Here is a 17,086-nt window from a genome sequence, read left to right as displayed (position 1 = left end):
GGAGGGGGAGAGGGAGTGGGAACTTGGATTGGTATGTATAATGAAAAAGGGTTTTTTTCTTTTTTATATGATCAATATATATCAGTTAAGACACAGGCCCAAAGGACTCACAATAGTCCCTTTATTAAAGATACCTGCATATTTATGTTCATTGTTACCCTATTAACAATAGCTAGTATGCAGGATCAAGTTAGATGTCCATCAATAAATTATAGTGATAAATTATAATGAAAATGAAATATATTTACACAAGGGCATTCTATTCAGTAAGTAACAAAAACATAAATTATGAAATTTACAGCATATAAAAGTAGAAAATACTATACTGAGTGAAGTGATCCAGGCCCAGAAAGACAATACCATATGGTCTTTCTGCTGAGCAAATAGTACAATGAAATCTTCAGATAGCTCTGTTTAAATTGGACTGGGTGTCAGTATAGCCTAGGTATGCAGAAAGTAGCTGTGATGGTGGGGTCTGAAGGAAAGTTGATGGCAAATCAAATGTAATATTAAAGTGAAATAAGGAAATCAAGGGGGAGCAATGTTTCAAGGGGGATGAAGTATGGATGATAGAGAGAATGAGGGAAAATATAGATGGTTAACCCAAACTAGGGATTATGAAAAGACCATATAGAAATCTACTACTTCATAAAATAACTAAAATTAATATGTGCAAGTGTTCTGATTATACATTTATCAAAATAATATGTATGAATGGTTAAGAGATGCAGGAAAAGATTCTCAGTATATTTAATCACTGGCTAAAGAAATGCAAACTAAGCAACCTGTTAGTATGGCTGTCATGGAGAAGAAAGCCAGTGGAAACAAAAACCATTTGTGAAGATATTGAGAAAGGAATCTACACAGAAATTTCGTGTGAATGAAAGTTCATGTATTCCCTTTGGAATATGGTCTAGGGTTTCTTATAAAAAAATTAATCATAGAAGCATTATATCATCATGAATCCCTCTATCGTCTTTATTGCTGGTAGAAGTTAAATCACATGTTGAAGAAACATCTTTGTTCCCCAACTTATTGAATAACTTTCACAGTGTGCTAGATATGGGTGTACATTAATATGAATGAAGAACAAAATTTTGAGCGCATATGTCTTTTGTCTACATGAAAGAGGAGCATCTCATAATATGTGACAAGGTGTGTGATCTTGGATGACATTTTGCAGTTAATAAAATAAACCACCCATAGAAATAGAGATCGTATATAGTCATAAAACACAGACTTACAAAATACACGCACTGAGGCAGTATTACTCAAAAGAGAAGAAAGTAGGAAGGTGGTACACGACCTAGGGATTGCTCAAGTTGGGGACATTTGAGACAAAGACATAATTTCAGTTGGAACGATGGCATAAATTCTATCACATGATGACCACAAGTAATAAGAAATCAGTGTACTCGTGAAAAGCACTAAATGATAAAGGTGAGGCAATGAACTTGTCGGTTGTTAAATTTAGGCATTACACAATGTTGACCATATATGTGGTGTGTGAGATCATATACAGTTTTAGAACTGCTAGTCAATTAAATACTACGTCATTAAAAAGTATGAAAGGATGCTGGGGCGGGGGGGGGGTGTAGCTCCTTCAGTAGTAGGACCAGCACAAGTGCAATCTAATGAGAAGTAGATGTTTTCCAATGTTGATGCTGGTGATCTTGGCTCTATCACGTCTCAGTTGTCTGCATCTCTTCAAAGTGGCAGGAAAACAAAAGTCACATGGTAAAATCAACAGCAAGGCAGCTCTGTAAAGGAGGAAGCCCGTCACTTGAGGATGTGGATAGGGCCACTGAGTTAAGTCCCATGGAGTGTGTGGGCTTGGTGAATTTTCACGGCAGGGAAAAGTTTAGTTAGCAACACCTCTTGCAACTCTGAGCACCTGTGGAGCAGCAGTGCTGGCCACTGGTAGAAGACATTATAGAAAGTTACCAGCACATCAGCATGAGGCCCGAACACCAGGAGTCTTAGTTATTTATGAACTTGTGGAAGAGCAGTCTCGGTGACAGAATTAGCTTAGGTGTATTTTGGTAGAGACTAATATTTTCCAATATGTTCCTATACAAAAAATGAGAAGTTTGTCCACGTCAGAAGTAAGCAAGCCTATACCGTGGTGTGATCGTGGGAGGGCTTTCTTTTTTTAAAAAAAAATCAATACAAGTAAAATAACATTTCATCCAAATTCAAGTGAATTTTTTAAATAAATCTAGTTAATAGCCAATGGCTATTAAACTTTATTTTTGCAGATTCTAAGTATACATGAATGCATTATCTACTTTTGTAATGATTGAAGTATGTAGTTTCTGTGCAATCCTTTTAAACTCACACCTAGTACAAAGTGTATTTGCCATTTCAAACATATTAACTCAAGTTGGAAATTTAAAGTGTAGATAAGTAATCATTTTTCAGTTTCAGAACAATAAATTTACTATTGCCCAAAATACTCTAAGAGAAATTACTAAAAATAATTTATGTTTTCTCTTCTTCACTAACATTAAAAAATAATTGCTAGTTAATAGTTGATTTATTGTAATATAATTGTGTAATCTAAACATTTTCCATATAGGAAATTAAATCTAAACAGTTCTTAGCTTTGTTTTCAATAGGCTTAGTGACAGGGAACTGAACAGATTTCCAAGGCAATGTTAGCTGGTGCAGACGGGTGATGAGACTGGTGGACATAGAATTATTTTAGTTCTTCATTCATTTTGTTATTTCACCCCCTGATTGACTCTACATCTGGGTCATAAGGCAGTTGCCATGGGATGTGTGTCAAATAGAATATCTAAACTACAGAATAAGTTCTTGAGAGAAACTCAAGCTAATGGGCATTCTAGTTTCAAGGCTTCCCTATGAAGACTACAATGCAAGCAAAATCTAATTAATATATGATAGAGTAATCATTCTCCCTTTATAATTAATTATTCTTCCTCTTCTTCTATCCCACTTTCCTTCCCTTGCTTCTTTTCTTCTTTCCTTTCCTTTTCTCTTTGCTTCCATATCAGTTGCTTTATCCATTGCTATGACAATGAGCTCCACAAAAGCAATGTAAGAGGTTGGGTTCAGGCTCAGTTTGAGAGATGGTCCATCTAGAAAAGAAGCCAAGGCAAGGGGAGCTTGAAATGTGTGATCACATTGACTCCACAATCAGGAAGCAAGGCGGGATAATATCTTCTGCCCAGCTCCCCTTCTTTTTGTTCCATCCAGGATCCTATCCCGTATGGTGATTCTGTTTAACTAGAGTTAGTCTTCCTACTTCAGCTAACCTAATTAAAAAAAAAATCTCTCACACATGCCAAAAGATTGTTTCCATAGTGATTCTAAATCCTGTGAAGTTGACAGTCAAAGTTCACCATCTTGATTTCTATCCTTTCTTTCTTCCTGCATCTGTAATAATTACTGATGGATAGCAATAAGTAAATTAGATGTTTGGAGAGCTTATATTTGCTAAAGATGTACTCACACTGTGTATTCTGCTCCAATGATTTAAAAAATTACAGACTTGTCAAGTTTTCATATTAAGTGTTGATGAAGAATATTTTTCAGATGGATGAAATGCATACATTACAAATGTAAAGTTTTCTCTGTAAAAATTATGTGCAGTGTTCTGCACATTACTGATTCTCATCTAGCATATTTTACCAAGCTATAGATTAGTTTTCTAAATTATTCAAAATAGTTATTTGCCTTATAATTCTTGAATTGCCATGTCAGCAATATCATGATTAAAAAATATATCAAAAGAAAGCATAGAGCTGGTAAGATGACTTAGGGGATAAAACTGTTATTATGGACCTTGAGGACTGGAACTCAATCCATAGTAAGCATGTTTTAAAAAATCTGAGTGTGATTGCACTTTCAATTTCAGGATTCCTAAAGCAATATGGAGGTGGTGATGAGAAAGGATAAATTCTGGAAGCTTGAGGACCAACTAGAGTACACAGTATAGCAGCAACAAGAGGAACCCTGCCTAAACAATGTGGAAGGAGAGAATGGACCCCTGAATAATGCTCTCTTATCTTACCCTGAACACTGTGATACTTCCTACTCACTCATCATATGCACACCAACAAAAGAAAGCATATATAAAATGACTATAGTTATCTCTGAAATCTACTGTTTTCTTTGCATCTGAACTGCCTATTTTAACTTATAATAGAATCCTCTCTTACACAAAATATAGAGTCTTAACTCTTTCCTTCTCACATTTTCCCTCTGCTAGAGTACATTTCCATTACTGAGTTTATCAGTCCTATATCATTACTGTATCCTGTGAAATAGTTGATTTATCTATGTTATTAAGTTTAATGTCTGCTTTTTATCACCAGGATGTTGGTTCCATAGTCGTCATACTGTGAATCAGAGAATAACCTTGGAATGTTATAGAAACTGTATAGACATTTTTAAACTATTTTATTTTACTCTTGAGAAATTTATATTTTCATAGAAAACTGTTGGCATACAAAAGAATTCCACAATAGCCCAGAATGAAATATAACAAAGGCTTATTTATCCGGGGATAAACTCACTGAAAGGGTAGCGCATCCTCTGTGTGCACTGGGAACTAGAACCGAATCCAGTAGCCAAGAGGCTTGTGCACACTTTTCATCTGCATTTATAGTACATGAGACCGTGACCAAAGTGGGACAGTATCTTAAAGGCTGTTGGCTTCAGGAGTTCCAAAAAAAAAAAAAAAAAAAAAAAAAAAAAAAAAAAAAAAAAAAAAAAAAAACTCTCCATTTTGTCTAAATAAGACAGGTCTAAGCCTAATACAAAATAATATACATAAGAACAAATATTAAATATTATCCAGGGAAAAGAAGAGGCAAAACATACTTAAAAATTTAGAAATACAACCAGCATGAATAACATCAAACAAGAAACATAAGCTAAATGTTCCAATAGTTACCCTATTCTAAGGAGTCGAAATCTTATGCTAAAAATGGCTTAGCTAAGTCATGAGAGGAAAGAAACTATGACTATCTAGTCTTCAACTGCATCAAAAACCTGTTTACTTGAGTAAACAGGAATTGCAATCAAGCAACTTCCAAAAGGTGCAAGAAATGACAGAGATAACCAGCTACCTGAACAATCACCCAAAAATCATTTGCAACTTTGGGGCAACCAACTTTGGCTAAGGCCTAGAGTTTGTTGACAGACTATTTTCAGAGGAAGGAGAATTTGAAAAACCATATTACCTTGTCTTGGCAATATTTGGCAGTCTTTTTGCTTGTATCCTGCTTGTCCAGTCTGGACACTGTATATTTTGTCAGTGATAGAGGCAGGAACAGTTCTTTGCCCAAAGGCCAGTTTTGCCAAGAAGTAAACAAGCTCCAAATGTCTTTGGATCCCAACATTCAGTCAGGAAGAGATCATTGCTGCCAGGAGCAATCATGTCTCAGGTTGACAGAATCCTAAATTATTTAAATGCCATATTCTACAGTTCTTTGAAGTGTTTTAATACCTATCTATGTGGAATACAATCTCTATGCATTTAACAAACCTGATTAGTCTAACTGTAAGTATGGCAAATATGGATGACTATTGATGTGCAATTCTTAATACCTATATACTCTAAAGACTAAGACTTCATATTAAAAAATTAACAATCTTCAAACAACTTTACAGCATATTAGGACAATAACCTCAAAATATAAGCAATATATAAGTATCTTGATCAGAGGTAGAGATGTATAGTACAATATAATAAATATATACTCAAATTGCATCAATATACAAAATACCTTAAACAGAGGTAGAAACATGCATGCATACAATATGACAAAATAACTTTGCATAGGTGCACAAATATTGTAAGCAGAAATAGGAACATATTCAATATAACAAATATAATTTAAATTCATATCAATATATAAGAATCTATACTAATATAAGTTGTGTATAACTAATAGCTCATAAGTAATCTCACTGTTACTCACTATTATTATTAGTGTGAGTAAGTTCACACTAATCTACCTATTATCCCATCCCATTCATTCCCCTTTATTTTTTTTCAAGAAAGTTCCCTGAGCCTTCTTCATTTCCACACCCAAGCCTATACCAGTTATAACCAACCCCTAATAGATGTCCCTAACTCTGAGGAAAAACTTTGTTGGGAGAGGGACTTTGTCTTTTAGAAATGCTTTTAGCTGTCATGGGGATGATGTTATTTCTATGGGATCCTGTAAAAACTAAAATAATGATCAAGTTTCAAGATTACTGTATGGTATAATTACAAATAGTCTCTGAGTAGCTGGTAAGGCTTTTCTGATGTTCTTATTTGAAGTTATGGCCAGAACATTGTAAGAAGGTGCACCATCTCAGCTATCCAAGTTGGAATCACCTTGACAATTCATAACCCAAAACCGATCTTAAAGTAGTGCTATCAGTGATGTAGGAGTGTTTCTATCTATCTACTGTTTCATTGGTTAATTAATAAAGAAACTGGTTGGCCTGATAGGTTAGAACATAGGTGGGTGGAGTAGACAGAACAGGATGCTGGGAGTGAGGCAGATGCCTCGGGCAATTGCCCTGCCTCTCCTCTCTGAGACAGATGCCATGGAGCCAGCCTCCAGATCGGACATACTGAATCTTTCCTGGTAAGACACCACTTCGTGGTGCTACACAGATTATTAGAAATGGGTTAATCAAGATGTGAGAGAATTAACTAATAAGAGGCTGAAACTAATGGGCCAGGCAGTGTTTAAATGAATACAGTTTGTGTGTTGTTATTTTGGGACATAAGCTAGCCAGACAGCTGGGAGCCAGGTGAGAATGCAGCCTGTCACCTCAACACTACATTATCAGCATAATGAAATCATATCCACCAAGTGGAATCTTTGTTGGGGGGGCATCTTTTTCTTCAAAACTTCAAAGATTACAGCAGGAAATTTTATTGTTCATTGTGGAAAACTTAAATATTTATTCATATAGATATATTCAATGAAAGGTACCATAAAGATAAAAATAGGTATAGGGAGAAGTAAAAAAAAAATGAAAGCAAAGTTTTGATAATAGTAGTCCCTAAATTTTATCTTCCTCTGTCCCATACCAGGTGGCTCTTGACATGAGACAGAAACTCTGAATGTTTCTTTTAACAACATGCTTAAATTTAAAGGACAGCCACTGTCCAACTCCAAAGCCAGCTTTGATTTTTAATAAATGACTACTACTATTATATGTATGTCAGTAATATCTTACCCTGCAAAGGATATGGATATCATAAGTCAGATTTATCTTTGTTTGATGATTCTTTCTGATAGCTATCTTTTCTTCTTTAGGCATCGAGAAGCCCAAGGTCTCTTGACTTTTCAAAGATGGGTATTTTCCTGTAAAGACAAGAATATAACATTGGCCCAATCATTATAAGGTTTCCTTACAATGTAGGATTGTGTCATAAGCTGTGGATAAGCTGTCATTTCTCTTTGCCAAGAGGTTTTTCCTTTTCAAACCATATCTTGATTAATTTTGATGGTATCCATGTCTTTTCTTCTCCTGTGGAAACAAAAGTGAAACCCCTTCCCCAATGTAACACATCTCCTGCTTTCCTTTCTGAGTCAGAACATCCTTGAAATACATGGACTAATTTAATTCAGAAGTATTTTTTCTATTATCCAATGTCTCTCTGATGCCATTGTTCATTTCTCATTAGCATTAAGAAAATTCAATGTCAATAAAGCATTATGTAATCTATTTCTGGGGGAATTTTTCATCATTTTCTGTTTATTTGTTTATGCTGCACTATTATAGGCTGAAGCAGCTTCTTTTATTAACCAATGGTAGTAAAACATGTTCACAGCATACTGAGGGACTCCCACATCAGAAAACATTTTGAGTAATCTATCTTCCATTCTGTTCCCTCCAATTCCTTTGCTATCTCTTTTTACTTCCAACATCATGTGCTCTGTTTTGGTTTGTTTCTTTTCCAATTGTGAGAACTTTATGACCTTTTGATTTGAACAGCTATGCTATTTCCTCTTTCTTTTTTTCCTTTTTAGACAAGGTCTCACTATATAAACTTAGCTAGCCTAAAACTTGCTTTGTAGAACAGGCTTCTTGAACTCACAGAGAGTTGTCTGCCTCTGTCTCCTAAGTGTTGTGATTAATGGCATATGCCATCACATCTTGGTTTTAATAGTTAATATTAACATCTTCAGTGCAGTGTACCATTTTTATTTTCAAAACTGTCAAACACATTTGCTTACATAGCATTCTCTTTTCAAACTTCTCTAATTATTCACTGGTATATGCTTAATTAGATGTTAGTTCACATATGATGAAAATAATACAGAATATATCTTGAAATTTTACTTTGTATTGATTTTCATTAAATGGTAATTATATTCCCGTTCTTGAGCTTTTATAGTTTCCCATATGTACTTGGCATTATGAAGGAATATGATTCCTTGGGAAAACAGCCGTAGGACTCATGAAATAAAGATTGTTCTTAAAATTCCAATTTGGCATTATTGTTTTGTCTATATTAGAATTAAATTGGTAAGCTATAAACAAAAAGGTCTCTCAATAACCCTTAAAGAGAGAGAAAATGAGGAGGAGAATGCCAAGAACAGAGCTGGGACTAAGGAAATAACTCCTCAATGTAGCATCTTACATGAAAGTACCAAGAGACATCATGAGCTATTGTAGTAGGTTAGAAACTGCTGTGCTGCTGGAGTTACTATCATCTGAGGGAGATGAGCTATCCACCATCCAGTAAGAATAATAGCAGCTAATGTGGTGACTCTTGGGGCTTGATCCACGTTTACTTTAGGGACGTGACGGGTGAGTGCCTCTCTAGAGCCGTTCTTAATCACACTGCAGTGATGTGGTTCTCTCTGCTTTTAACGAGCTCTTTCAGATCTTCCTTTGGTTGTTGTTTTCAGTAAACCCGTAATAGTCTTGAACTCTGGGTTCAAACACCTCTTCTCTTTATTATTTTTTTATTATGATAATCATCTCAGCATGTGGACAAGATTGAGTTGCAGGAATATTTCAAGTTTTGTTAAGGCCCCTTGATTAACCAGTAGAGTATCAGTTTTGATGTAGATGTGATGCATCCTCCTAGGAGGGATTCGCTGAGTCCCACTCATAGTCAGAAAATGCCATCCGCATCTGGGTTCATGGTGCTGAGCATGGAAATTCATTCATAATAGGCTCAGACAATCTAAACAGTTGATGAGTGGAGTTTTCACAAAATGTTCACTTCTGTACAATATTTATCTACAAAGACAGTCTCACTCCATAACTGGATGCCTTTGCAGTTGACTCCGCAAGACTTGCTATTCTTTGAGGGAAGTCCCCTACAGCATAATTGTGTGTGTGTGTGTGAGTTGAAGGGTGCTTGTATTTATTTTGGCTTAAAGAATGAAACTTTGCCCTCATTTTCTTTTTCAAGGTCTGTGTGAATTAAATTTAGTTTTCCAGAACATGATACTGCTTGAAAAAAACATGAATAGTGCATTATAAGATAAATGTAATGTTTTAATTTTATTTTAAGAACGTCATATATGAGTACTATATTTACATCACCCCAGTTCTATGACCTGTCCAACTACTCCTTTGTCACCCCTTCTCCCTCCCAAATTAACACAGTCTTCTTTCATTATTATCACTATTATATGTGTATGTATACACGCACACACATACATAACCTATTGAGTCCATTTAACTTTGCTTCTATGCCCATATGTATTCACGGCTGACAACCTAGGTTTGGACAATGATTGTGATTGTGAGAGCTTGCATTGGAGAAAACAAAAGCAGCTCTTCATCTAGAGGTAGGAATTTGTGGAATCCACTCACCATGTTTATATGCATTCTGTTTCTCAGGCAACCAAGTCCACTTAATGTTGTAGGTACATGCATGGGTATAGGCCATCCATAGAGCATGAGTAACCTCTCAGAGAACACACCCCTACTCTACTAATACCTTAGCCAGTGATAGAACTTTATAAATTCCCCCTTCATCAGTACTGGGAAGTTTGGCTGGCTTGATGTTGTCCAGGTGTTTTGCCTGCCATCTCAGGCGCTGTGAGTCCATGTGTACAGTAACTTTGTAATGTCTGACACAACTCTATTTTTATGCAGCTGTGCACTAACTCTGACTCTTACAGACTTTCTGTTCTTTATTCTGAAATGATCCCCATGCCTTGAAAGCAAGGGTGTGTGACATAAATGTCTCATTTAGAGCGTGGGGCTCATTGAGAGGTCCTAAGGGCTCATGTTAGCTAGCCACACTCTGCACCACTATGCTGTACTCATTGAACATGGTGTTATATGTCATAGATTAAAGTTTAAAACATTGGAGAAAGCAATCCTATGACAACTAAAATGTCTGTTGTCAGTAAGTCATCTATGGGATTAAGCAAAAGGCCAGGCCATTAAGAGCATGTACTGTTCTTGCAGGTATCCCAGGTTAGATTCCCATATGCATGTCAGGTATTCACAACCACCTGTAACTACAGTCTAGGTGGTCTGATCCTCCCTTTTGTTCTCTGTATGTACTTACATGTATGTACACTGTGTACATAAACTCTCACAAGCAGGCGAGGAGACTACAGACACACACACACACACACACACACACACACAAAACATACATACACACACAGCATAAATTTTCTAAAAATAATAAGGAATTTAAATCTTAATAAAAGTATGAGTATTGTGTTATTTTATGATTAGAAAATGGAGTATCATAAAGAATTTTTAAATTTTCAGGAAATATTTTGAATGCTGTCGCTGTTTTTTTCCTTTATCCTGTGTTCATCCTGGTAATTATACCAGCGGCCACAACTATAATAATAGAGATGCTAACTTTGATCTCATTTGTCTAAAAGGTATATGATTTAAGATATTTAAGACTTGAAACCCTGTCTCGAAAAACCAAAAAAAAAAAAAATCAAATCTTGATGTTTTAGCATATGTTCTGTCTGTGGGTAAGATACTTACGACTTGAAATAAAAAAAAAATCAAATCTTGATGTTTTCCCGTATGTTCTGTCTGTAGGTAAGATACTTACGACTTGAAATAAAAAATCAAATCTTGATGTTTTACCATATGTTCTGTCTGTGGGTCCTTTGCAAATGACGTTTACGCTAAGCTCATTGTCTATTGCATGGTTTTCAAGAGTGTGGGGGATAAAACCTCTAAAATTATGGCTGTTTTCAAATGAGCTTATATATTGACAGCCTGCCACAGTGGTGTTCTTTTTTTCTTTTATTTTTATTAAAAATTTCCATCTCCTCCCCTCCTCCCACTTCCCCTCCACCCATACCCCACTCCCTCCCTCTCCATGCCAAAAAGTAGTCAGGGTTCCCTACACTATGGGAAGTCCAAGGTCCTCCCAACTCCCCCCAGGTCCAGGAAGGTGAGCATCCAAACTGACAAGGCTCACACAGAGCCTGTCCATGCGTAGAATCAAAGCCCAGCGCCATTGTCCTTGGCTTCTCAGTCAGCCTCCACCATCAGTCACATTCAAAGAGTCCGGTTTGATCACATGTTCCATCAGTCCCATTCCAACTAGTCTTGGTGATCTCCCATTAGATCTGTCCCACCGTCTCAGTGGGTGAATGCACCCCTCACGGTCCTGACTTTCTTGCTCATGTTCTCCCTCCTTCTGCTCCTCATCAGGACCTTGGGAGCTCAGTCCAGTGCTCCAGTGTGGGTCTCTGTCTCTATCTCCATCCATCACCAGATGAAGGTTCCGCCTGGATGAAATTCCTCAGCCCAGTGGAGTTTTCTATAGCACACAAGATACAGGAGACAGGGCCCTCCAGACCTGCACAGACATAAGCACAAACCTGAAAGCCAGGTGTAAGTCCACACTTAGTTAAAAACATATGGGGACGGAAACCAGTCTTCTCACAACAAATGCTTAACTGTGCACTCAGAAAGAGTCAAAGAACAAAAGGTATAGCAAATCCTAGGTGGATGTGATGAGTTAGGGCTCTCGTCATGCCTTACCCCTTCAGAAATATTGAAGTTGAGTTGTTACGCTAAGGCTTTCTAGCATTGGAAGGACTGGGGAGTTACGAAGAAAAAAAATCATGAAATGATTTTCAAAGATTACTATGACAAATCCCTGAGAGTGGATGGCTTAAATTTTTCTCATCATATGGAGGCCAGAAATCCGTGACAAAATATTGGCAGGTTTAGTTGTCTTAGAGATCACTGTCTTCTTACTCTGACTTTCAGTAGCGTCTTCTCCATTATGTTTTCAGCCTAGGTAGAGTCTGCAATAATGCCCACCGTTTCAGATTTCAGCAAAATTCTTCCCACCTTTTCTTATCTCGAAGAGCTCTTCAGAGGCCCTTTAGGTAAATAGAGTCACACCAGGCGACAATCCTTCATTCAGCATATGAAACTAGAGGACACAACCCAGTCCCTTAGCAGTTCTACTCACAGCTCCCATTGGAAGAAATAAACCCATGTCTCAAAAGTTTCCACAGATTTACAACAGAAATTTGGATAAGTATTTTTGTGTCATACATTTTAAAAATAATTTTTAATCAAATTAATTATTATTGAAAAATAAAATCCTTCTATATTTTTGTAAGAGCGCCTAGAAAAAATGTCCTTATGATCCTGTATAGAAGAATGCCAAGGACACGGTGTTCCAGAGATGCTTATCACCATCAGAGGAAAAAGATCCAAAGACAGACAGAAGAAAAAACAGGAACAAGTTTATTACAGCGACAGCCATGGCACATTCTGAACAGGTGGATGATGACAGCCTAGGGGAGCCTGAGTGACAGAGACTGAGAGGAAGTCTTACATCGCTGGGCATTCTGGGATCTGAGAAAACAGTTCCAAACACTGAATTAAAAGGGTGAGTTTGATCAAATACGATCAAAAATGGTGACTCTAGAGGTGTGCACATGAATTGGCAGCTTTAATGAGATACTGACGAGGGTCGTTGTGTTCCCCTGGAGACCACAGACATCAACAGAAACAGCTCCATGCAGTTACTACACAAGCATGGCCACAGCTACCGAGTGTTACTATGTGGCTTCTTGTCTTTCACTATCCTACCTCAAAGACATGAAAGAAAAATTTTTTAAAAACCTCCATAAACAAAGAATTTATATGAATGAATTATAGCTGTTCATAATTGCATTACCTGCAATAGCCTCCAAACAGAAAATGACAATAAATGAGTCACGGTGTTTTATGTATTATGATATTATACAGTCATAAAAATGAATGTGGGAGAATTTCATGAGCATAACCTCACAAATGTAATAAACTGCAATTTGCAGAAGAGCACAGAATCGATAATTCGTCTATAATATTTTAAAATTTTCAAAGCTATAGAATATTTTACTTATAATACAAATTTATGTAGAAAGCAAATAAACAAATGATAGCAATAATGATATTTTATCAGTGGAAGTAGGACGAAGGTTATGAAAGGACATCAGAAAAATTTTCATCTATAATGCCTAATCTTACACTGTTATGCTTTGAAAGATCTTTTTAATTTCATAACTTTAAATAATCTATGCAAATGAGACTAACAATTTCTGATCTACATAAAATGCCAATAATTGCATAGTATGGTTGTGAATCCTCAGAAGGGATATTTTCTTGATAACTTCATTTCTTTGCTTTCTCTTCCATTCAACAAATATTTATTGGGTACTCATTATGTATGTGATATAGAACTGAGTATTAAGATGCTTGTCTTAAAGAAAATAGGCATTCATGATTCATTGATTTTCTCAAGTCTATCTATGAGTCTAACTATGTTTGGTAAATTTGGTTCAAATGTGAAATGGTTCCAACTCTGTACCCCATTCCCTTTTGGGTATTTTCTCTGAGAGTATCACATACAGGATACTCTTCTCAGCTTTGTTCTTTTGCGAGAGATAACCACAGGCTGAAATTTTCCATATAGACTGTAATTTTAAGACCTATTTTACTTAATGCCCTCTTACCTGAGTCCTTCTATTGAAAATTTACATTTCTAGAAAAAAAAGTTCTTTCTTCTTGTGTTACATCATCACTTATGGTTTAACTTTCATAAAAAAACCAATGCTAATGTGCACCTGGTTATTTGTGATGACTTGCACATGTTCTTTGGCACACAGCAAATGTTGTCAGATGAAAGTTTCAGTCTCTTTGAACCTCTTACATCCTCTCAATGTTTTTATGTTCTAAATATTTGCAAATTTTAGAAAACCAAATAACTAAAATCCATACAATTCATATTTGGCTTTTAATTTTTGAAGATGAATCCACTTTGATCATGATTGTCCCAGGGTGAAGATTTAAAATGACTCTGGCAAATATATCTATATTCTTGCAAGTTTTTTAGTAATTTTTCTCACACAGTGTTGGTCTCGCAAGCCTTCTTTGTTTCCTTTAGCACTTGGCTCAGAAGGAGATCATTCACTGGTCATGAGCAAAAGTTAAGTAGTTGAGGTAATATAGACTTGTCATTTAGGAAAGGTCTCTAAAATATACAACTTTCTGTGATTTTTCTAATTTTCAGCCAGAAAGCAGTGGTTCTGCTTAATTTACTGTATAGATGCAGAACATTGCATTCGCCTTCTAAGTGTGTACTGCCAATGTTTTTGCATATTGCATCCTAACACGACTGAACAAACTGTAAGGTAATGAGGTCCTGAGGCTGTCAATCTGTTCTCTCTGGCATCTGCAGTAGTTCTCTGGGTCTTGTACTACACTGAGAGGACTTTTTCAGCCACTGGTGGCTGTGTGCCATGGAGAATGGACTGTGGGACTGGTGCTGCATAGGGGTGTGGACCATCACCCTAGGGAAGTACTATAAGAGACACTAGTATAAAAAGATATTGTAATAGCAGCATATGGACGTGATACACTGGATTAAAACTTATTTTCTATCCATGGGCAACAATTCAAAATCACAAAGTGCTACAGATTTGCAGCGATCTCCCCCACAATCTGCCAAAATTGAATAGAGTGCCCTGTGATAAGTAAGGAAGAGAGAATCTCTAACTCTTTAGCTTATGAATATGAAAACAGCACCTTGAGGTGTGTTTATGTGTGCGCTTGAATGTGTTCCTTGTATAGCTGACTCTACTTCTCAAATAATTTAGACAATGATCATACCCAATGTGAGACTCACTCATCAAAGATCAAAGCATTGTCATGTGGATTGACAGTCACTCACGACTACCCTATTTGTTTTTAATTCATTTACACTTGTACATACAACATTCCTTTCTTCTAATCAAACAAATTTGAAGAAATGTCTGCTAGAGCTTTTTGGGTGAATGCTGCAGGACACCTCATGAATAGGAAAACAAGGCAAAGGGTCAGACAGAAAACAGCACCTAATATTCTAGACTTGGCAGCAGGCAGGGGGACAGGTGGTAGAAACCTCTCATGCTGAAAGGCACTCAGAAAGGTGACACTGAACATGGGTAATAGAGAAAAGTTTAACTACACACTTCTCCAATTTAGAGATGCTACTGAGAACCCAATGTTCTATAGATGAAGGATCAAAATCCTCAGTTAATGGTGATTTGTATGTAGAAAGGAAAAGGGCATGCTGTAAATATCAGGTAGTTTATTTCATGCCATACCAGAGGGAAGACAATAAAGGTAGGACTATATCCTGCATGGTTGAAAATGAATCTGCCATAAACATCTCCTCTCAAACCCACAGGCATGAATGATAAAATATAAATGTGGTGTCTGTAACATTTGAGAGGTAAAATTGACTTTGAAATTCAGACTGCTTAGTACTGATAATAGGAAGGCTTAACAATGGGGAAAGATGTGGTGGTTTGGGGACACTGTCAGTCATATTCTTGGTTTCCTTTGGGTGGTTAAATTATTCAAGGGTGTTGAAACAGCTCTCAAGAACTAAGACACAAAGATAATTGGGAAAAATCAAAAGTCATCTGAAACAGGAAGGAAGACATGGTGGAATTCAAAATATGGTCAACTGCCAACCAAAAAGGTCTTTGTAATAAATATACTACTGGAGAACAAACATCCTGTGATGTGTAGAGAGAGAAAGGGAAGAGGAAGAAATAAGGCTTTGGCTATGGGTATCCACTACAGATATCAGGCTGGACCCTCCATGCCCAGCCAGAAGCATTAGACACAGCAGCTTTTAGACATTGACAGTAGCCATTCACTGTAGGAATGGTGCTCTTCAGCCTGGCTCTTTCCCCACGCCTTGATCTACTCTTCTGTACCCTCAGCTTGAAACTATTTGGGTTTCATTTACATCTCCCTCTTTTGCCCACTGTTGCCATTCCTGCTTCTTCACTTTCCTTTTTAGTCAGTCCTTGAGTTTCCAAGCAAGACATTTAAAGATTCATTTTTGGTATGTGATATTTCAGTATCTTACAAATCCTATTATTCATTCTATTTCTACTGAAAGATATTAATTTCATTTGTTTTATTGTTTATGTGCAGTTTGCTAAAAATGGCTGGTGTGATATATTTGATAAATGTATAAATAATGAGATAAATAGTGTTAATATATTCATCACTTCATGCTCTTTTCTTCTTCAAATTGTGATAATATTTAAAACTTACTCTCCTGGCAAGTTGTCAGTAAATACAATATAATTAATATTATTATTATTATTATTTTGTTTTGTTTTTCAAGAAGGTTTTTCTGTATCCATGACAGTCCTTAAACTCATTCTGTAGACCAGGCTAGCCTTGAACTCACAAAGATTGGCCTGCCTCTGCCTCCCAAATGCTGGGATTTAAGGTGTGTGCTACCATCACCCAGCTAACATCATATTGAGTGAGGTCAACCAGACCCAGAAAGACAAATATAATATGGTCTTACTCATAAGTGGCTTTTAGAAATAAAACAAAGAGAACGGCATACAATTCATAATCCCAGACTCTAGACAACAATGAGAACCCTAAGAGAAACATACATGGATTGTTTAAACATACATGGATTGTTTAAAAATAAATGGTAAGTAAAAAAGACAAGATCTCCTATAAATTGGAAGCATGGGCATCATGGAAAAGGGTAGAAGGGGGGAGAAAAGGGGGAGAGAGGAGAAAAACATATAGCTCAATAAAAAATAAAAAAAACTTTTTATAACTGGAAAAA

Source organism: Arvicola amphibius, chromosome 3, assembly GCF_903992535.2.
Source record: "Arvicola amphibius chromosome 3, mArvAmp1.2, whole genome shotgun sequence".
Classification (NCBI taxonomy): Eukaryota; Metazoa; Chordata; class Mammalia; order Rodentia; family Cricetidae; genus Arvicola; species Arvicola amphibius.
This window is presented reverse-complemented; position numbering follows the sequence as displayed.